We start from the raw sequence: 22113 nt of genomic DNA, 5'->3' as shown, positions 1-22113 counted from the left end.
CAGGAATAGAATCCAAATTCTTGGATCAGCATACCATACTTTCTGCTGTTGGTTAGGCAGATAGATCACAAAGTGCTTGGGCTCTTCTACTTCTGCTTCCAGCCCTGGCTGGAACCCAGAAGTAAAGAAACAGCCCTAAAATGAAAAAAGACAGGGTTTTTTCAGTGAGTATGGTGAAGGAGTTCCTGGACTGATTCAGCCATCCGTGATCTTCAGGGTGTCATATGGACTGGTCAGCAATGGAGTGGAGGGCAGCCATGCTCACTCATAAGATTGAAAGGAATTCCTTCACCACCACCACAAGAAAAGGAGAAGAATCACAACATGACATAAAGTTACTTCCCTGTTCTTCAAATATAACTACAGAACATCTCTGACACTCTTCCATATCCCATACTGATACAATACGCATGCAGGGTGTGTTAATCAGAATAGGTTCACATGAACAATGAATTGTTATGGACATGATTATATTTTTCACCCTACTAGAGATCAAAGCTGGTCAAAGATTTTTGAATTAAAAGTTTCATCAGAAACTAGCCTCTCATTTGAAAATTAAATCTCTTTGTGAAAAACAAAAAACAAAACACAGTTTGGGTGAAAAATGTCATGCCATTTTTCAATTTCTTTAATCAAAAACATTATCAAAAATTTCATTGGTAAAGTTAAAACTTCATTAATGTTTTCCATAAAAAATTCAAATCATGATTTAAAAAAAGAAAGATGAGTCTGTTTTGAACACTTCACATGAAAAACAACTACAAAAATTGGGTATTTTTTGTTGTTGTGAAAATAGGTTCTTGCTTTTCAACCAGCAGTACAAAAGATATTTTTGGGGTAACAGAATGCTGTACGTAATTGATTTCATAGCTCCAGTGGTCTAAAGGATAAAACATTGTGGCCACCTAAAAAAATGTTTGAAAGTTCCAGCCCCATCTTGGTGGGATTATTCGATTCAATGTAAGGATTAGGGTTTATCACCATGGATGGAGTTGGGACTGGATGTTCTCTGTCTTTTGCACCTATTTCTATGACTGCTGTATATATTTAAGGTGCACATATTTTGTTTCTATAAACATTACTGACAAAAAAAATCGAAAATATTGCTTTCCATCATCTGGTTCAAATTCTGTTCTTAGTACACTGGTGTAAATCTAAAATAACATTACTACCTTCGATTAAGTTACTTCAAATATATGATGCATACAAAAGATGAAGTTGGTCATTTGTCTTTAAAGGAACTCTATATTTACAGGCAAATAAAATCACATAGAATTGTATACTCTATGGCACAACAGTGCCACCCAGCGGCTATTCCAAAATGTGCATTACAGAAGTCGTCCCAAGGGAAGTTATCAGTAGCCAAAGATCACTCTTTAAAGCTGAAAGAAAAGGAGTACTTGTGGCACCTTAGAGACTAACCAATTTATTTGAGCATGAGCTCTAAGGTGCCACAAGTACTCCTTTTCTTTTTGCGAATACAGACTAACACGGCTGTTACTCTGAAACCTGTCTTTAAAGCTGGCAATCAGAACTAATCTGGGTATCTACTGCCTGGGTCAAGATGATCATCTTGGGCACAGGTAACTGTTTTTAGTCATTTTTCCATAATGAAGTGGCTTAGACACAAAATTTAAATTTGCTGTTTGTTTAGAAATAACTATGAAGATTAGAAATGGGTGAACCAAAAGGCTCAGAGTTTGGGTTTAGTGGAATTGTTATCCTGATGTATAAAATGCTGTTCTGAGACTAATCTGAATTTATTTGGTCTGCAAAACTGGGCTGGAAGTCCCACAAGAACAAGCTCGGGTATGAGATTCCTAATCTTTCTGCTTCTAGTGCTGGCCAGAAATCAAATGTGAAGAAACATCTATCTGAAAATACGAGAATCTCAAAAAAAAAAAAATAGTTAGTGCAAATTCCCCTCTAAATAGCTGACAGTTCAGAGGGCAAGAGAAAAGGTAAAGTTTCTCTTAACTACCCATCCTTCCCTGTTAAAATCATTGACCTACATTTTAAAAATGAAGGGCCTCCAATACTGCAGGTGCAAATTTTTCTTCTGCACTTGCACATGAATGCTAAATTGTGACAAAGAATGGCACTCTGCACCCATTTAGATGCCCAACTACTTGATTTGCAAACTTCTATTGAGTACCACCACAGGGTACAATAGAGGGCCATCGGTTCCAGTTCCTCCCTGTTGGAACTCCATTTGAGTCAATGGAATTTCTCCATCAATGTGAATTTGGTCCATTAAAGTAAGTTTGCCCAGCTTCAAAACAATTCTGGTAATAAGCACTCATTTGATGTGGAAGGTAATGATCCACTTTAATTTTTCTCTCCAGTCTGTAATGCTTCCCTTTGTAGTTATCAGCATCTCATGCAGTACAGCTGCATTAAAATGATTAATGGATTTGTTTGGCCTGATTGCACACTGATTAAATCATTTTGTGCAGTGTTCCTGTTAGTGTTCCACATTCATCTTAGTTTGAACTGAAATTCAATTACCTGGGGTTCTGAGGTCAGAGCTGGAGACAATCCTTGTAGGGCAGAGAATTGCCTCCCAGAGACCAATAGCTTCTGCAGTGGGCCCTCTCAGTAGCTAGAAAAAGTTGGTGAAAGGGCCCCAGATTTCTCAGCATCACATTTTACTCTGTGCTAGAGGATGCCGAACTATGCCCAACTAAAATTGTTTCATCGTATTTTAACTAGGGTTATATCCAAACCAAATTCTCATATCCAAACATCTCTAAAATGTTAAGAAGGGTTAAAACAAGTACAAACATTCTCCACGGAAGAACAAGTACTTTCAACATTGAAAATTTGTTTAGTTTCTCTGGACTAAAATTAATACAATCTGACGCAAGCAAGATAGCATAATATAATCAATTTGAAATACTGTACAGTATGATCAATAGGTTAGCTCTTTATACATTTCCTGAGACCGTGCATATTACAGTAAAAAAAATTAAAACTTTTTTTAAATCAACCCAGACATTACTGATCGGGAGCTCAGGCTCAAACTATGCTCATGCAAACTACAGTGCAAATTATTTTATTTTCAGAACTTCAGAAGACCACATTTAGTCTCATGCTTAAAAAAGTTAAATCTATTACACTAATTCTAAAGACAAAGACAATTTAATGTTTGATTGGAAGAATTGTAACTAACTACATTACATCTGCCTAAGAAAGCCCCAGTCCTGCAAATCCTTACTCAGGTGAGTATCCCTTGTCTAGGTGAGTTTGTTGGACTAAGCCCTTAAATAGTACTTGGGCAACCTGCTGCCCCATGTGACATATCTCTTCTGAAATACAGATATTCTGTTGCAGCTGAGAGACTGCAGTGGGTAACAGCAGAGACAGGATTAATGTTTTTTTCAGAAGGAGCTTTGGGGCAGAGATGGGTGATAGAGCAAACCAAGCTGCTCTGCCTGAAATGCTACTTGATGATTATGATCTTCTAAACCCAGCTAATGCTTAATGTTTAGAAATAAAAATGAAATCTTGCTGCATAGAGGCCCAACTTTGAGGGTAAGAGAGACAGAATCTTTACAGAGCCCACAAAAAGGCCAGTCAGTCGGTAGTGCATCAGTTCAAGACACTTGGATCAGGCCATACAGAATAGCAGAGGTGCTCAGCTCCCACAGTGATGTGATACATAGCTGGACCAGTTTAACGGTCACCTGGTTCTAGTCAGGGCAATGTAGCTTCCCACCAAGATGACTGAAACTATCATTTAGTCTTATTTAAATAAAACTGTTTAAGAAATGGTAAAAAATAAATACTGATTCATCAATAGCAAGAAAAGTCTAGTTCTCATACAGCAATTTTAATCATTAGATCTCAAAGCGCTTACGAAAGACATCAGTATCATTATCCCCATTTTTCTGATGGGGAAACTGAGGCACAGAGCGAGGGGAAATGGCTCACCGAAGGTCACTCAGCAGGCCAGTGGCAGAGGTGGGACAGGTCTCTTGAGTCTCAGTCCAGTCCAGTCCTCTATCCACTGGGGCCATGTAGCATCCCCTCACATGTATGGTCATATTGCTAATACGTTCTGAGGGGGCTTCTGCTTTAGCATCTTGCCTAAGTGACTGCTGCTGCCACTGAAGTCAGTGGGCGTTTGGCCAGAGTCAGGAGTCCTCCATGCATGATGAGTTGAGGGCCTCCCTCATTTTATCAAATGGCCTCAGAATTCCCTTTGTGTGAGGAGTGGTTTGTTGTTTGGAACCAATAGCAGGAAGCCAGGCAGAGGGGCAGGGGAAGGTTCTGGGCCGACATTCTAGAGTGAAACAAAGAGAGACAGACACACAGATGGTAGGTTTAGCAGTAATATTGCTACACCCTCTTGGCCCGCTACCGTTCATGTTTTGATCTGCAACCCACAAGATGACCATAAAAAGTAACCTTATATTCTACGGTCCCTTTCAAATGTGTCAGTTCCTGTCATGCATGGTGAGGAGTAGGAAGATTTTTCCAGCCCTTTGGTGTGCTGTAGACTAGAACATGTCAAGAACCACCAGTCTAGAGTGTGGAGCATGACAAAGGAGCATGCCAGTTTGTCTAAATAGGTGAGGACCAGCAGAACTGGGCTTAGCTCATATGTGTTTTACTGAATAATCTGAATGAACAGAAGGGAGGGTGTGAGGGTGCAGAATTAGTTGCAAAGACTGGATAGATCTCAACCTGGGGTCATGACCAGGGGATTTTGAGACCACCCTCCCTTTCTTTATAGCTAAACAGGAAGGGGTTTCCTAAGCTTTTAAAGATAAGGTCACAGTATGGAAAAGTTTGAAAATCACCTGAGATAGTCATAGTCTTTGTTGGGATGGGGAAGGAAATAGCTGAAGCAGGCAGGCAGGTTTGCAAACCCCATTTTCCTTATCTGTCAGACCAGTATCATAAAATGCTTTCCAAATTGCCTTTTGCGGAGGTGACACCAAGGGAGACACACAATGAAGCAAAAGTACTGTAACCTATTAGACAGGAGGTAAATCAATTTACTTACCAATTCTGTGCTATAGAGTTCTTCTCTCTGACAAAATATTTGCACAGACCAAGAATTTCTATCCTTGTAAGAGATTATAAGGATTTTTTGTAGGAAACTTTCCAAATACTAGAAGTGGAAATTATAATAGGATTCACTTTCTTTATCTTCCTAGGAATCCAGTACCAGTCTTTACCAAAAGACAGTTACCCATTCACAAATAATAATTTCAAATTCCTTTTATGAATAACACGCTAAAGATCAACGGTTACAGCACAGCAGTTACAATGTACCCTAGTTAGACTAACATTTAACTAAAGATTTATTTGTCCATTAAAATAAAAAATATAATGCAGGCCCTAAACCCCTAATAGAATACCTTACAAAATCAATACAGGGATTGGCATTTCTGACAATCAGAGATCTTCTGCTTTCACATAGGATCATACTGGGTATTATATTGACAATTAAATAAAACATTTAGCTGTTCTGCATAACCAGTTGTTTCAGCAGCCACATAATTAAGGATGTATACAACTTCAAAGAAGAAAGAAAAAAACCTTTACAATGACTGTAGCTGTTAGGCTCACACACTGTCTCTGGTTCAGTGATGTAGTACACCTCCTGAAGACATTTGGCCTCAGACTGTAATTGCTTCTTTATGGTGTTTTCCCTGTCTCAATTCCACCGAGTTCTGTAAAATTACAGGAAGCTGCTGCGATCCAACCCACAGATAAGTCAGGGTTACCCATGGCAGCTCTATCTTCTCCCTGCAGGAATGGGCTAGATCTGACTAGTGTTCTACTAGTCAGGGCACAGGGCCATACCTTGCATCTCAACAATATATATATTCACACAAACATAATTGCCCTACTTACTTAAGTAGGCTTCTAAGCTTACTTCTTGGAATAACCAGAATAAGGTATCAGCCTTTTAGGCAAGTAGCAAACTTCCATATCCCCTTAACTATAATCCACAGCTATTTAAAAAGATACTTATTTTCCTTCTTAGGACTAAAGACGGTACAGACACCTTAACATATAACTGCTGCAGACCAATAATGTCCAACTAGTTTGTAAAATTACAGGAAACTGTATTGAGATCCAATTCCCAAATCAGTCTGGGTTACCCCTAGGAGCGCTTATCTTCTCCATGCAAGCTGGGCTGGATCTGACCAGTGCTCAACCTGGCTGCCAATTTTGTACCCCTGACAGAACTCACTACTGATTGCCCAGGAGCTTCCAGCTTCTGACTAGGTGGTGGGGAGTTATATGTATACATGCAGGAATGTCTGCTCTTAATAAAGCCTTCTATGCCAGCTTCAAAACTAGGGTTGCCAACTTTCTAATCGCAGAAAATCAAACACTCTTGCCCCAAGCCACCCCCCCACCTGCGCTCACTCCATCCCCCCTTCCTCCGTCACTCGTTCTCCCTCACCTTTGCTCATTTTCACCAGGCTGGGGCAGGGGGTTGGGGTGCAGAAGAGGGTGAGGGCTCCAGGCTGGGTCTGGGGATGAAGGGTTTGGGGTGCAGGCTGGGGGCTGCAGACTGTGGCCGAGGGCTCCAGGCTGAGCCAGGGGGTTAGGGTGTGGAAGGGGGTATGGGCTCTGGACTGCAGGCTCCAGGGTGGGGCCAGAAATGAGGGGTTTGGAGTGTGGGAGTGGGCTCTGGGCTGAGGCAGTGGGTTGGGATGCGGGTGGGGGGGGCCTCTGATGTGGGGCTAGGGATGTGGGTGCAGGAGGGGGCACTGGGGTGGGGCCGAGGGGTTCAGAGAGTGGGAGGGGGTGCAGGCTCTGGGAGGCAGTTTGGGGGCAGGAGGGGATGCAGGCTCCTGGAGGGAGTTTGGGTGCAGGAGGGGAGGAGGGGTGCAGGGTCTGGGTGGGAGTTTGGGTACAAGAGGGAATTCTGACCTGGATCAGGGGGTTGGGGTGCGGAAGGGGGTTCGGGGTGTGGTCTCTAGGCGGCGCTTACCTCAGGCAGCTTCTGGAAGTGGTGGCATATCCCTCTGGGCGGCAGCTAAGCAGAGGTGCGGCCAGACGGCTGTATGCGCTGCCCCTGTCTGCAGGTGCCGCCCCCTTAGCTCCCACTGGCTGCAGTTCCCACCCAATGGGAGCTGCAGAGCCGGGGGCAGCACGCGGAGCCCCCTCGCTGCCCCTGTGCCTAGGAGCCACAGGATATATTGCTGCTTCCAGGAGCCACAGGAAGCCTGCCTTAGCCCTGCTGTGCCACCAACCGGACTTCCAGGGTCCCTTTTTGACTAGACATTCTGGTCAAAAACCGGATGCCTGGCAACCCTATTCAAAACAGCTATTGAGCATGGTTACCCACTTCCTCTACTGTGCTGACATAGCAACTGCTTTTTGTGTGTGTGCAGTCACTCAAGGCTGTACACCAGTGGTTCGCAACCAGGGTTACACATACCCCTGGGGGCATGCAGAGGTCTGCTAGGGAGTACATTGAGTCATCTAGATATTTGCCTGGTTTTACAACGGGCTACATAAAAAGTACTAGCAAAGACAGTACAAACCAAAATTTCATATGGACAATGACTTGTTTATACTGCTCTATATACTATACACTGAAATGTAAGTACAATAGTTATATTCCAATGGATTTATTTTATAATTATATGATAAAAATGAGAAAGTATGCAATTTTTGAGTAATAGTGTACGGTGACACTTTCGTATTTTTATGTCTGATTTTGTAAGCAAGTAGTTTTTAAGTGAGGTGAAACTTGGGGGTACACAAGACAAATCAGAGTGAAAAGGTTGAGAGCCACTGCTCTGTCCTGCCACCTTTTCTGAGAGCAGGTAGAAACAGCAGCTGTAATTACAGCAAGTAGTGTTTTGGCTGAGCACCAGGAAATAAGAAAAAGAAATTGGGGTTATACTGTCATAAGTCAAGGCAGCGAGCATAGGGAGGAGCCTAAGGACTGAGGTGTGTGACTGGTAGAGCCCTGCAAATCTGCAGGTATCTGTTTTATATCTGCGGACCATGTCTGTGGCTCAGCTGTGGATACAAATTTTGTATCTGCACAGGGCTCTAGTGATTAGAAATATTGTTCTAGCATTTGATTAAAAGACTGATTATTACATCACTGCAGGCACAATTACAGCTGCTCTATTAGGCTTATCCGTCTAGTGTTTAATTGTGATTGCAACATGATGGAATGCACTGTTACAACCCCTCTATTGGCTCTACTGTTTGATTATCAATGATGATAAGTTTACTGCACACCTTACTGTCACACTGTTGGGTTTACTGTTCCAGGGTTTGATTACTAATGATGTTTTTCACATTATTGCATGCACTATTACAGCTGCTATGAGGTTGATCTTTCTAGCAGCATTTGACTATTAATGATTTCAACACGATTGCATGCACTATTAGAGCTGCTATGTTCCAGCATTTGATTATTAACAATGAGTTTGACATTATTACACAAGCTATTGGGGTTATCATTTTACCAGTTGATTATTAATGATTGTAACATTACTGCATGCACCATTAAAGCCACTCCATTGGGCTTATCGGTTCAGGGTTTAATTATTATTGACGATGATAAGGTTACTGCATTGCACTATTGCAACCACACTATCAGGGCTGATTGTTCCAGCATTTGTTTGCTTGTGAGGATTAAAATGTGAACAGCTGTACTAGTATATTGTTGCAGATTTATTCACCCATTCCTACTTATTACACCCTGCACTGGTTACATTAATTATAACCAAATAATGTTATTGCAAACCTGTCCGGCATGCGCTACCATGTTCACCTCCATTCCCAATGGGCAGCTGGGCCAGTGACCCTCAAGGCAGCAGGGTCGCCCTGCTTCCCCCACATGTGCCCGGTTGCTCACCCGAGGTGACCCAAACACAACAGCCCTGACCCGCGCCAGGTGTGTGCCTTCCACCTGCAGGCACGCGCTGCCTGCCCCTGCAGTTCCCGCACTCACTGCTGCGTCGGGTGAACCCTTCCCCAGAGGGGAGCTGCTCCCCAGGGGCCAGGGTGTGCATTGCCCCATGGTGAGGGTTCCAGAGCCATTATAGCAGGGTGGGGACCGTCCCCTGTGTGAGAGAGAGTAGGGGGCTGTTCCCCTCAGCTGTTAGTTGGGGAGGCTGCTGAGTCTCCCCTTGCTGGCTATTTGGGGGAGCTTTGGTTCCCCCGCTTTCTTGCAGCTGTGGGTGGGGGAGGGGCCTTTGTCCCTCCCTCTTGTCCTCCCCCCCCATTCTATGGGGTGTGCTCTGCTCCTAACCTGCCCCCCACCCAGTGTTTTTGTGAAGGGGGTTCTGACCCTGGCCATCTCCCCCTCCGTGCCCCCCATGTGTCTGTTCAGAGTGGGCTCTGTCCCAGCCCCTCAGTGGATGTGTAGATTGGAGAGGGGAATTTTCTCTGTGCCTAGTCCCTCCAGGGTGTTTTTTTATGGGCACCAAGGCCTTGTGTGAGGTGGGTAGAGACTGAGGCTCCTGTTTGCCTGTCGTGGAGAGCTCCACTACGTGTGTGTAACCTCTTTGGGGTTGAGAGAGCATGGCCCTTTAAATCTCTGTCCTGAGGCGGAGGAGGGGAGTGCTGATTGTGCCTGAAGGAGGAAGTGCAGGGGAAGAGCGACAGCGTGGGTGTCTGGCCCTCCAGACAGAAGGGCTGCAGCCCCAGGCCCTCACAGAGCGAAGCAGCCCAGAAGCTGCCCGGAGCCGGGGAGGGACAGAGCAGCGACCGACCGGGGACACCAGGACAGGAGGAGCAGTGGGCCAGGAAGGAATCGTCCGAGAGAGACAGACCGGAGCTGGACCCAGTAGCGCTGCTGCACGGGGCCGTGAGTACTGGAGCTTGTGGCCTTGCAGTGGGGCTAAGCAGGGAGGCTGTTAACTAGCTCGGTGGGGAGGTGGTCGCTCTGTGTGGCTTTGCAGAGAGTGGCAGAGGGCCCCAGAGAGGTTTGCTGGGGAAAGTTCACTGGCTCCAAAGAGGACTAGAAGCACTCAAGACTCACCCCGGGACTGGAACTTTGCCCAGCACTCCCGAACTCGGAGTGCAGACATTGCTCGGTGTCTGCCCTTTCAGACTGTGCTACCTCTGGGCCTGTGGGGCCTTGTGTTGAATGCAATTCTGTTTTACTGCTCTCCCTGTCTTTCCCCCTCTTATTTTTCTCCATTCATCCTCTGTGAATAAATATTTCCCTTTCCTGTACTTGCTGTACAATTCCCATGTGTGTTCACTTGGGGGGGGGGGGGGGTTGGAACAGGAGCCCCTGAGGTGAAAAAGGGACTTTCCCTGCTGCTTTCCTGCGTGTGCCTTCTCTTGGCTAGAGCTGCCTGCAGAGCAGACCCCATCTGGCCACATGTGTCTGTGGGCACTGGAGTCTTTGACATTGGGGGATGGGGTTGGATCCCCTGCTTTGGGGGTATGTTTTGGGAGAGAGCACGAGAAAGTTTGTGCTATGCGGCGGCTGAGGGGGAGGGGAATGCCAGAGTCCTTCCGCTTTTGCAAAGGGGTCCAAACTGCTTGGGTAGTGTGTTGGGTTGACAGCTTACCAAGGGTCCAGTTGTCATGGTTGCAAAAATATGGTGTAAATAAAAAAGGGAGGAATGATCTAGACTGCATTAACTCATCCCTTGTATTCATTTTCTCAGAACAACAATCCCCATGCATTAATTTGCCAGACCACGTGTGAACCGACTGGCTGCCTACCAAGTGGCCCCTGTTCCAGTCATGGTCTGAGGTTGCTTTGCAGGCCCCTGCCTCTGTTTCCCTTCTCTTAAATGCAGGGCCTATGAACTTTGATTATCAGCACAAATTTATCTCTGATTCATCTACACCGCAACTCAGAGCTGAATTTATTAACAGAAAATAGTTCCCAAAATTAAGTTGTCAGAATCCGCCTCAAGACCATATTCCTAGGCCTTCTCTGCCTGAAAATTTTTCCATGAAGATTCAAGGTTTGTTACTGTGTTCTGTTCGTTCCAAGCAGTTTCTGTAGTATTTTGCTCCCACTTCATAGTGGTGGTTAGTCTCCTTGAGCACTTCCTGCTCTGTAGCTTTCTGTTGCTCTTCACTGGGGAATCAGCTCCTAAATGCTCTGCTGGTTCTAATAATTAAACCCCACTCCTCATCTCAGCTCTGACAGGCAGGAGTAAATGGCCAAGGCTGGCTGATTCCAGACCTCCAGCCTTTAAAGGTGCAAGCTGTCCTATCCCACCCTGTGTAGAATCAATGAGGTTACAGCATTTCCATTCACACTGTGAGAAGAGTTTGGCATTTAGACCCTGCTAAGGGATAGTCAACATGACCATTTCAGATGGTAAGTGCCACCTAATACACGTAAGCCAAAGTAGCTTCTTGATGTTTTCTTACAGTAGAAAAGTACATTCTCTTCCACATTTTCATAGGGGTCAAAAATAGCTGAGATTATCAGAATTGACAATAATGTCCAGAAGCTCCAACTGAGATCAGGGCATATTGTGCTAGGTACAGTATGTATACATAGTAAGCAACAGTCTTTGCCCCTAAAAGCTTACAAAAGATAGACAAATGGTGAGAGAAGGGAAGTTTTATTTCCATTTTACAGATGGGGAGCTGAAGAAAAGAGACACAGGAATACACAGGAAGTCTGGCAAAGCCAGCAATTGAACCCATATCTTCTGAGTCCCAGTTTAGTGCCTTTACTACAAGACCATCCTTTCTTTCATTTTGTTTACTTCCTGTTGCTGCCCCGCCCCACCCCAGCTACCTCTTGGCTGAGGAGAAGCTTGGGCAATTTTAATTGTAAATGAGAATTTTTCAGAAAGTTTGGCTCATGCAAGATAAGAGACTGTCTCCTTCTGGTCCTTATCTGATGTGAGAACAACTTGCCACCGTTTCTTCTATCCCTCTAGCAAGGTAGTTTGTCAGATCCGACAAACACATGCACATCAGCAAGTTTATTCACATGAGTAATCCCACTGAAGTTGTTGGGATTATTTTTGTGAGTAAATGTCACTCACATTCATGCCCTAAGTGTCTGCAGCTGCAGGCTCTATTACAGAGATGCACATAATGTAGTCCAAGAGTCAAAGAAAACAGCAGCATCCTTAAATGCAGCCCTTGTAGTTCAGGGTAAGGATAAGCTAATCAATGAAAGATTTTTAGTTGATTAGTTTATCCTTACCCTGAACTATAAGGGCTGGTGCACTCAAACAATAGCCCTTGTCATTTTGATAACTGTAGCCTTCTCCTACCTGGCCTCTCTGCCTGCCTCTCAGGTCTCTCCAGTCAAGTCAGACCAAAATCTATCCATTTCTCTCACCAGTCCAACCTTTCACCTCCCTCCCTGCTTGAATCTCCCATTTGGCTTCTGTCTCTTACTTTGTAATGTTTAAACTCATCTTCCTCTGTAATGTCCTTACTACTGAATATTGTCCCATGCTACGTGTTAGCTCTCATTTTGTCCTCTACTCATTCCCTACACTCTTCCCCATTGCGCCATGCAGCTCCTTTCCCCCATTCTCTTTCAGTACTTTTCCCATGCTAGCCCCAATGACTATTTAGGTTTATACATCCATCTACATCACATTTGAGCGCGTTAGTTTCTGCCATCTGGTTCTTTTTCTTGACTTCATGGTCAAGTGCCCTTTCTCTCCACCTTCAAATTCCTGCTTAAAAGTCCCCTTCAAGTAACCCTATTTCTATTATCATAATTAATACCTTCACTGACCCTCCATCCCATTTGCCACTGCCCTATGTTTTATTTAGATTGAAAGCTCTTTGGGGGCAAGGAATGCACATTATATCTTCTATAGAGTGCTGCATAAATTAGTGATTGTATCTAAAAGTATTATAAGTTTCTATTCCTATAAATCACAGTGGAATAGAAACTTATTATACATTTAGCGACAATCGCTACTTTACGCAGCACTCTACAGAAGACAGAAGTATGGTAAGTGCTCAGCTGCAAAGTACACACACATGCTATGAACTTTGGCCCAATTTTTTGATGGAAGGGGAATAAACAGCCATTTGACTTCTATAATAAATCAATTTCTCTCACTGGAGCCTTGAAGATTTTGAAAGTTGGAATAAGCAGAGTCTCCCTTAGGAGATAAAGTGTTTGGAAGTTGCTTCACATCACCTTGTGCACTATTAAGAAGATATGTGCAATCACACATGATTGTAGATTTTTGGCACTGAATCTCTAGGACATTTAACCTATTGTAGTTTGGAGGAATCTGGCTAGTGGTTAAGTCGCTTGCAGTTATTGCGACATCCCTGAATGAAATCTAGGAACCAAAAATTGCCCATCTCCCAAAAGGCCAATGATTCACTTACTTAGGTACCCGGTCTCTAATAGTGGGAAATGCTGTATGCTTCCAAGGAAGGTGTAAAAACCTGAGAATGCACCTATTTGTGCAAGAAAGAGTCTCTTCTTGATTTCACAGGGGGATTCCTTGAAGCAGTAGGATTGCGAGTCTTTTTTTTCTCTCCCACCATATTTAGAACACAGCAAAATTACCCATTTTATCAACACATAACATTCTGCTAAAGTCCTGCAAAACTAAGCAAACAACTTTTCAGTGCTTACCTTATACAGGAAGTGGTACAGCCTTAAGTCTGACAACTTCTTTTGTTTGTTGTGTGTGCACTCTGCTATTGTTGAGTTCTGTAAGAGAGCTGGTGTAACAGTTATATTGGTAACAAACTTTGCAGCACATAGCCTTATGGAATTTCCTTGTCTGGACTCCCGTTTTTTTGTTTTTTTTTAAATCCCTTAATAAGCTTGTATTAACATTTTGGATTTGCAGTGGCTTGATCTTGACGTGATGTCATACCAAAGACTTGCAATAGCTTCTTCAAGAGAACTTTATAACAATGACAAGTTACATTTATGGATTCCAGTAATGTAGTGAAATCACAAAGAAGAGTGAACTCCAGGCATGGTTATGGCTGGAGCCAATAATTTATATTGAGTAAGATTTGAGAAGCATATTAACTTCCTAAAGTATGTATGTATTTCTGGTAATTAAACAAAATGAGGAAAAGAACATCACTTGTTACCACTGTAGACCTGATTAGCCTTTCCACCTATGCTGAAGTGTGGCTGAAGTGTTGGATTTGTGCATAATCTGTCACTTTGGCCTTATCTAAAAATCAGTGTATACTTTAGGAAGTTATTCCTCAGAGGCTTCACTCAGAAGTGCAATAGCTAATTGAAATGCTGGAGTTCACAATTAAGAGATACCCCTGGGGGAGACTTCCAAATGGGACGGTCTCTGAATACAGACTTAGTTAAAAAGTTATTTTAAGGCAGAGGTCCCTAAACTGTGCAGTGCGCCCCCCCACGGGGGACATGGACGAACGTTCAGGGGAGTGCGGCGGGGGGCTGGGAGGGAGCACCACCCAACTCTGCTCCTGGTCCCAGCTGCTGGCTCTGTGCCCGGGGCCCTGGCTGCCAGCTCCACGCCCGCCCCAGCTGCGTCTCCAGCCTTGGACCCCTTACCTCTGTCTGTGTCTCTCCCCCCGCCCAGATCTGCGACCCTGTTCCTGGCCCAACTCTGGGTGGGAGGGGTGCAGACAGGATAAAGGAGGGTGTGACCCTGAAAAGTTTGGGGACCTCTATTTTAAGGGCACTGAATGGTTGATCTTCTTGACTGCTAAGTGTACTCTGAATTCTATAGTAAAATATGTATTCCACTATGTAAAAAGAATATAGTTGAAATCTTACTTTGTTTAAAAAAAAAGCCCAGAACAAATTATAGTATTTAATATTAAACCTCATTTTTTTATTTTTCATCTGTATTGTAAAGCTAGTCCAAATAAGGAGTTGGATTGGAATTGAGCCCTGGGTTAAATTTTTGACTTTGTCACAGACTTCCTCTGTGACTTTGGGCAAGTCACTCTCTCACAATGCCTCTTTCCCCATCTGTAAAATAGGGGTAACAGTAGTTCCTTCTCCCACCTTTTGTCTTGTCTGTTTAGACTGTAAACTCATCAAAGTAGAGACTGTCACAGCACCTAACACAAGGGAGCCCTGACTTTGGCTGGAGCCTCTAGGCATGACTCTGAAATAAATAAAGAATCACAATATACGTAAGGAACACAGGCCTGTGCTTCTGAGGTGCTTGGTACCAAGAGCCACATCAGACTTCATTTTGAATTTCAGCCGCTCTAAAAATTAGACCTTGTATCCTGGGAAATGTGGTTTGAGTTTAATAGAGCCACAATTTAAGAACTAAAATTGCATCCTAAGAACATTGAAATTTGTAACAGAAGTATTCTGGCATTGCAAGCAAATGTGATTTAGTGGAACCAAACCTCTGTAGGGACTGTCAGTTAATTCTAAATAGGTGGGGAGGTTTTAAGGGTAATACTTCCTAATCCCCCTTGCAAACCAATGTTCATAGTGTCATCCTTTCTCATGCAAGGAACCCAATAGCAATAACTGCATGAATAAGACTATTCACTGGAGAAAGGGCTTGAAGCATAAGTTCTCTCATGAGGTTCACCAAAAGCTGTCATGTATATATACTTCCAAACAGTGCCACCACTATAACATCTGGCTGCCCAATATGAAATCCACTCAAACAGTACCATTTGCAATGGGAATTCTGGGTGGAAAGGCTACAGGATTGCATGCAGAAGATTTTGAATTTTATTTAAAAAATAACAAGTAGGAAAAACTTTAATAGAAATTCTTTGTTTCTGTGCACATGAAACATACATGTTGGGATGAGAAATTGCTACAGTTCTAAAGCTTTGATTCTCTTAAAATCTGAAACTTTTCTAATCAGCATATTAAAAACAGAGGAAAATGAATCGGAAGACCAGTGCTGGTTCAGTTAGTTAACACTCTATTACAGAAAACCTGAGCTTCTCATCTCCTTGAGAAATCATGTTCTAGTAAATATAAAAACAGCTATTTAATGAACATATAATATGCATTTCCTGAAATTATTTATTTTTTCCCCTGTATTTCCTGAAGTTGTGTTTTAATTTTTCTATTATGAAATACCAATGGGGCACCATTAATTCAAAAGTGTATTCTGTGCTATGGCTAACACTTTGTATTTTCTCTTCTTGGGAAAAAGCTCCCCTTCCCCCACACTCCAAGTTGTCCAATTTGCAGTTAGATTGTGTGGTAGATACTAAGAATGAAATGACAAAAGGGCTCTAAAAGCAGCAGCCATTTTTTGTTCTTTACTACTGCTTTGGAAACAGTCATTTGAAAAGGTTCTGAATTTATTTTTTTATTTGGCACTTGTGCAAAAAAGGTGGCACTTTCTTTTGGAGAGGAGATTTTATGTAGATCTGCAAGTGCATTCTGTGTGTGGTTAACCTGTTGCCAACTGCAAGTATGTCTGGTTTTTGGGTTTTTTTACTTGAATGATCTGCTGTTTAGAGATGGGAGAGTATCAGAAGTAATTGGTGTAGGTCCCTCTTTCCTTCTTTCAAATAATAACCAACATTTAGCTCAGCAGGTTTTGTTATCCAGATTTATTTATGAGGGGTACATATTTACACAAAAGGTAAAACTGAGATCAATATTTAATCCTAGGGACAAATAACTTGCTCAGCAATGTTTCCACTATAGCCATTAATTTCAGAAATGTAGCAGTTTTCCTTTGTAATCAGCGCTCTAAATGGAGATTATGAAGTACTCATGAGGGGCACAGTACAAAGGCACACTTGCAGACAATGCATGCCCAAGAAGTTTACAGTTTAAAATGCAGACACTGATAAGGCAAGACTTACTGGGAGACACAGAAGAGAAGGCGGTTAGAGCATTAAATATATTTTCTAATCAAACCTTCTTTTCCTTCTCACACTCTTCCTTAAAAATAATGGAATGGAGAGGTTAGTTAACTGCTTGTGGGCCTGTTGTCAGAGTCCTCAGAAATTATTTGAATTAGGAGATTAAGGAGCCCTGATGATGCATTGAGATTGCAAAGTCATTTAGCAGTGGTGCCCAACCTTACTACATGAGAGGTCCACATAACCCTAGGCACAACCTTGTGTGGGTAAAATAGATTCTACATATTTTAGTAAGATTTAAAGTCACCTGTAATTACATTTTAAATTCAGCCTGTTTTGTATATAGACAGGTTGTTTCTATGAACAGTATTGTCTATTTAAAAAAGAAATCAATCAATAAAATGAATATCAGGATGATAGAAAACAGGAAAAAAAAACCCAGTAAAGAACAAATAACCGTCTTCCTAATCACAAATAAAGAGTGCACTGAGTTAGTGAGAAGTCTAAGGTGATTTCTCAGCAACCGGTTTGTTGAAGTTTGGCTCAAAGTTAGAGACACTCATCTGAAGTATAGCAGGCAGGTGGTCGTCTGTTAGGAGGTACCACAGCTTAGACTTATTCTGCTTCATAACTGAGAACATTTGTTCGCAGATGTATGTGCTGCCGAAAATTGTGCAAATTTTGGAACCAATCATTGGGCAGCAGTGAGGAAAACTCCACCAGTTTCTTTTTGTGAAACACGTCTTTTAAATAGCAGTTAAATGGCAGTTCAGTCAATTCCATTTGCAGAGAGACAAGGACATTATCCTCGTTAGCAACAAAAGGGTTTTCAACAGACAGATGTCACTTGTGTATGACTTGAATTCAGAAAATCTGACCTCAAAATTCTGATCCAAGAGGCCTAATAATTTTACCATTTGGGCACAGTTCGGTGTGCACTTTTGTTTTCATCAGACTTTCCCTGTGTTTCATGTCACAGTCTCTCTCGATGTTATATTCCTTCCATACTGCAGCTGTTTCTTTACAAATCAGACCTACTGATTTGTCTTGATGGGGCACAAAAAAGAATTGATTGGTCCACTTAACTTGAAAAACACAATGTTCAATGCCCACATTCTGTTTTTTGTCGGAGGCATTTTCGCATCCATCCGTCAAATGTATTGCATCTGGGACAGGCTATAGCTAATCTGCGCATGTCCAAAGGCGTCTTCCTGAATTTTTATAGCAACAATCACTAAGGAAGTACGTACTTAATTGGTCTGGTTAGCCTACAGCTGAGCTGCGGTTATTATTTACAAGATTGCGCTTATATGAAACGTGACACCACTTTTTTTTTTAATTAAACTCATTCTTTATCACAGTTTCTGATACTTCCTTGTGTAAGCTACAATGATGTAAACATGACAAGAAAACGCTAATGAATTGGCGGTTAGTCTATTGTGTTGAAGCAAGCTGTGGGCCTTATAAAATGCTCTGGTGGGCTGTGTTCGGCCCGCAGGCTGCAGGTTGGGCACCCCTGAAGTAGTGCACAAGAAACAAAATTGTAGAAGGCACGAATTCAGTTCAGCCCCAGTCTTCCATTTTTAGCCTTACTTTATTCATGTAAGTAGTTCCAATGATGATAATAAGACTGAAGTAAGGCAAGGAGGATTTGATCCATAATTGACCACATAGGTATCAGGATGTCTTCCTTTCTGAATGTTTGCACTAATATATGGAAGAAATGTAGCTGTCATATCGCATTTTTCATCAGTAGATCTCAAAACAATTTAAAAATAGGAAAGTATAACCGTCCCCATTTTAAAGACGCGTGAACTGATGCATAGAGAGGCGAAGGGACTTGCCCAAGGTTACCCAATAGCCAAGCCAGGAATAGAACTCAGGACTCCCGAGTCCCAATTCAGTGCTTTTTCCAGTAGGCCACATTACACCATAAAACATTAGGAACTCTAAACATGCTTCGAGTTGGTTAGTTCTTCAAAGTGAAACCTGCTGGTCCTGCTAGAAAGAAAAGATACACTCATTCTTAAGCAGTGTCCTCAAACTTTGTGTTTGAGGAGTGTTTAAAAATATGAATAAGGAAACTAGATTGCAATGTAGCTATAAAATTTAGCTTATTTTGTATAAAACAGATTAGCACATTCTAACAACACCAGCTATCAAAATTGCATTACAGTATTGGTGATAGGCTCTCAGACATGTATTGTTCACTGGATTTACTCCGGTTTTACAAATGATAAATATGAAAGGGCTTTTTGTAATCCAGTGTAACATGTAATCTGGTGTCTCCTCTACTAACATCAGAAATAAATTGAAGTTTTTGCATATTTTGTATTCCAAAGCTATTTTCATGTAACTTGTTTTTCCTTAGTCTCTGTACTTCTCTGTCTTTTATTACGTGATTTTAAAGTTAAAATAAATTGAAAAGAAATCTAATAATAATCAACAAGCTTTCCCATCATCAAGGCAGCATGTGATGGGGCTGAATTAAGGCCTGATCCTGTAAACACTTATTTGTGAGTTTAGTCCCATTGACTGCAGTAGTGCTATTTAGTAGGTAGCACTAAGCTCACTAGTATAGTCGTTCAGGACCCTACACTACACTGCTGGTTTGTTTGCTTTTACGCAAATAGAATATTTTTTGTTGCAAACAAAATATTCAAAAAAATCAAAAATGATTTTTTTTATTCCAAACAGTACCTATGCAATAATCTGAGCTTGAGCTATTGTGATCTCCAGAGTGAGGGTAACACTGTATATTGTGCTGCATAGTTTCATTTTGTGCACCCTATTTGTTACAAACTGTATCCTGAACTATTTTACATGTGTAACTAATGAAGGTATGAAGAGAGATCAATAACAGCAGAGGCAGAGAGAGATTGAGGTATAAGCAAAGGAGGAAACATGTTTGTTTGTTTTTTTATTTGAAATGTAAGGCGAGATGGACGGTTGATGTGAGTTGAAGAGATACGGGAAGGCGGTTCCACGTGGGGGGAGGGGTAGCTCAGTGGGGGGGAGGGGTAGCTCAGTGGGGGGGAGGGGTAGCTCAGTGGGGGGGAGGGGTAGCTCAGTGGGGGGGGAGGGGTAGCTCAGTGGGGGGGAGGGGTAGCTCAGTGGTTTGAGCATTGGCCTGCTAAACCTAGGGTTGTGAGTTCAATCCTTGAGGGGGCCATTTAGGGATCTGGGGCAAAAATTGGGGTTTGGTCCTGCTTTGAGCAGGGGGTTGGACTAGATGACCTCCTGAGGTCCCTTCCAACTCTGATATTATATATATATGACAGGAGTTGCAGAGAGGGAAGCTATTGCATTAACAGCGGAGAGATTGTTTGAAGGGGCAAAGAAGAAAGTAGTGCTTAATGAGTGGAGTGAAGGAGCAGAAAGAAGTAGAGACAAATAAGGGCCACGAGGTTGCCTGGAATAAATCCATGGAGGTTTTTTAAAACCAGGACAGCCATTTTTAGCTGGTTTTGGAAATGAATAGGGGACCCAATGTTTGAAAACCTGTGGGGATATGGCTCCATGTGTCTGAGACCCTGTCTGAATGCGGGAGACTGGCATAAAGTGACTGAATACCGAGAACTCTACGAAACAAGAACTTGGGTTTGAACATGGTAGTGAAATCTAAGATATTATGTAGCGTTTCAGAGGGGAAAACAAAGAGGGTAGGTTGATTATAGGAGGTTGTAAGAACAAAAATGATTATGCAATTGGATCATTCCTGACCGCTATTACTCAGCCAGCGTGTTTATGAACACAGAAAGACAGTCTTACAGGATCCTTCTGTGATCAGGATTTTCTTGTGTATTAAAGAGTTCATTAATCCTTGAATCTAGTGCAGCATCAGTTTTCCTTTTCTAACAACGTAGGAACAAACGGCAACTTGACAGAGGTCCAAGTTACTTTGTAGTTTCTGTGTCACGGTATTGCCCTGATCCTGCAATCAGAGCTATGTGAGCAGACCTGTGTGCCTGTGCAGAGCCTGATTGACTTAAGTATGGCTAAATATGGTTATAAATCCTGAACTTCAGGCACCTATGTCATACTATGTGGATGAGCACAATATAAATACCAAAATGTAGGTCTGAGAAACTGGCCCTTTAGAATCTAATCACTGTGCTTGCAAAGTGCCATCTTGGCCCAGAGCAAGCTCAGTTGACCCTGTGCAGCAATCAAATCTTTTTCTGGAAAGTGGCTTCTCCTCAAAGAAAATTGTGTGTAACCATGTGTTGCCACTTACATTGTGTCCTTGTGACCTCACCTGCATGGATGAAACTTCATGTCTGTATATGGTAATAGTTGGACTGAAAGCAGATACTAAGAGAAGATACCTTGCTTCCCTGGTGCAAAGCATTTTTTTGGGGAACTGTCAAGGTTCCTCCCCCACTCTGAACTCTAGGGTACAGATGTGGGGACCTGCATGAAAAACCTCCTAAGCTTATCTTTACCAGCTTAGGTCAAAACTTCCCCAAGGTACAAAATATTCCACCCGTCGTCCTTGGATTGGCCGCTACCACCACCAAACTAATACTGGTTACTGGGGAAGAGCTGTTTGGACGCGTCTTTCCCCCCAAAATACTTCCCAAAACCTTGCACCCCACTTCCTGGACAAGGTTTGGTAAAAAGCCTCACCAATTTGCCTAGGTGACTACAGACCCAGACCCTTGGATCTTAAGAACAATGAACAATCCTCCCAACACTTGCACCCCCGCTTTCCTGGGAAATGTTGGATAAAAAGCCTCACCAATTTGCATAGGTGACCACAGACCCAAACCCTTGGATCTGAGAACAATGAAAAAGCATTCAGTTTTCTTACAAGAAGACTTTTAATAAAAATAGAAGTAAATAGAAATAAAGAAATCCCCCCTGTAAAATCAGGATGGTAGATATCTTACAGGGTAATTAGATTCAAAAACATAGAGAACCCCTCTAGGCAAAACCTTAAGTTACAAAAAAGATACACAGACAGAAATAGTTATTCTATTCAGCACAATTCTTTTCTCAGCCATTTAAAGAAATCATAATCTAACACATACCTAGCTAGATTACTTACTAAAAGTTCTAAGACTCCATTCCTGGTCTATCCCCGACAAAGACAGACTATAGACAGACTCACAGAACCTTTGTTTCTCTCCCTCCTCCCAGCTTTTGAAAGTATCTTGTCTCCTCATTGGTCATTTTGGTCAGGTGCCAGCGAGGTTACCTTTAGCTTCTTAACCCTTTACAGGTGAGAGGAGCTTTCCCCTGGCCAGGAGGGATTTCAAAGGGGTTTACCCTTCCCTTTATATTTATGACAGGAACAGATCCTCACAAGCCTCATTCCACTTCAAGAGATGGCTCATCCCAAGTTGAGGACAGAAATAAATCTAAAGAAGAAACTCTTGCAATGTGAGGTAATTTGGATAA

The 22113-nt window shown here is 42.5% G+C and overlaps 1 protein-coding gene across 7 annotated transcripts in view; it reads left to right on the top strand.

Annotated features, from left to right (window-relative positions):
• Window positions 1-22113, top strand: part of LOC311528327 — an 80819-nt gene that overhangs the window by 40109 nt on the left and 18597 nt on the right. For 4 of the 7 annotated variants that reach the window (XM_084643213.1, XM_084643211.1, XM_084643207.1 and 1 more), the window contains exon 1: window positions 9583-9805. The exons of the other annotated variants lie outside the window; for them this stretch is intronic. The gene's annotated coding sequence lies outside the window, so the exon portion shown is untranslated. Of the gene's footprint in view, window positions 1-9582; window positions 9806-22113 lie in introns of those variants that run through there. 7 annotated transcript variants of the gene reach the window in all.

The sequence above is a fragment of the Lepidochelys olivacea genome (genome assembly GCF_965140295.1).
Source record: "Lepidochelys olivacea isolate rLepOli2 genome assembly, chromosome: 11".
Taxonomy (NCBI): Eukaryota; Metazoa; Chordata; order Testudines; family Cheloniidae; genus Lepidochelys; species Lepidochelys olivacea.
Note: the sequence above shows the minus strand (reverse complement) of the source record. Positions and strands in the feature narration are given on the sequence as shown.